This window comes from Echinops telfairi, unplaced genomic scaffold (assembly GCF_000313985.2).
Source record: "Echinops telfairi isolate 266 unplaced genomic scaffold, ASM31398v2 ScPeMD7_60;HRSCAF=208, whole genome shotgun sequence".
NCBI classification, from domain to species: Eukaryota; Metazoa; Chordata; class Mammalia; order Afrosoricida; family Tenrecidae; genus Echinops; species Echinops telfairi.
This window is the reverse complement of record NW_022103958.1, coordinates 635,727-636,806: the sequence shown is the minus strand read 5'-3', so window position 1 is coordinate 636,806 and position 1,080 is coordinate 635,727. Positions and strand designations below refer to the sequence as shown.

The window sequence follows — 1,080 nt, the reverse complement described above, 5'->3', positions numbered from 1 at the left end:
CAATAACGTGTTTGAAAAAAGCAAGCAAAAATAAAATAACAGCACCTGGTTTTGTTTACAAACAAAGGGAATAATATATTCAGAGTACCATCTCCTGCCTTACTCACTGCTATTCTAGAAATGCCAATAAAAACCAACTCTAAGCTGACTCAAAGCAACTCTGTACGATACGTATGGACTGCCTTTGTGGGTTTTCAATACTGTAGTTCTTGATGGAAGTAGAACACCCTGCATTTCTCCCATGGAGAAATGCCAATAGTGTGGAAAAGCCAATAGACGAGAGTATATAAAAAGATTGGGTCTTTAAAAACTGCCTTCCAAGACAACTTAACATGTATGTATAATTTATCCTATTTTTTAGTCATTGGAGAATTTTTAATAATAATTACTTCCACAAAGGTTTTTTTACTTAATTTAATCCAATCTTGTAAAGTAAGTGTTGTGGCTCTCATTTCATAATGGTTGATCATAGGGAAGATGTTCATGAATATTCAGAACAAAGATTCTAGTGTGTGTATTAAAACCATGTTATTGAACATTACAATTCATCTATTCATTGGTATTAGAAATTATCAAATACATTTCAATTGTTGAGAATCACTTACATTGACCACTTTTCCATTTCTTTATATTTTTTAATGCTATTTTGTTTTCTTTAATACATCAAGTTTAGCCAAGGAAGAAATAAAACCATCACTTCCTTTTATTTACAGAGAAAATTGCAAGCATAGGGTCTCAACTATTTTGTCACTGCCTATCCCATCTCCAGAAGGAAGTAATGGTTCACTGGTAAAACCAATATCTTCTATGTGACAAATCCAGGTTTGATTCTCTGGCAATTCACCTGAAATGTAAACATGGCCCATATATGTCAGTGTAGAATTTGGGTTCAGAGTGATGACGAATAGGTTTCACCATCCCTTCAGGGCTAAGCTAGAGTAGGCAGTAGTCATGGTGGCCTATTTTCAGAAAGAAACTAGTAGAAAATTTTGTGGATCTCAATGGTCCAATCCCAAAATGCAGAGAGTTGCCGTGAGATGAAAACCAACTCAAAGGCAGTCAACAATAGCATCACTGACT

General features: G+C 34.6%; 1 protein-coding gene across 1 annotated transcript in view; it reads left to right on the top strand.

Moving 5' to 3' along the window:
- The window catches only part of LOC101638925 (olfactory receptor 1094-like), a 12,192-nt gene that overhangs the window by 10,086 nt on the left and 1,026 nt on the right, over positions 1-1,080 (top strand). The window lies entirely within an intron of this gene.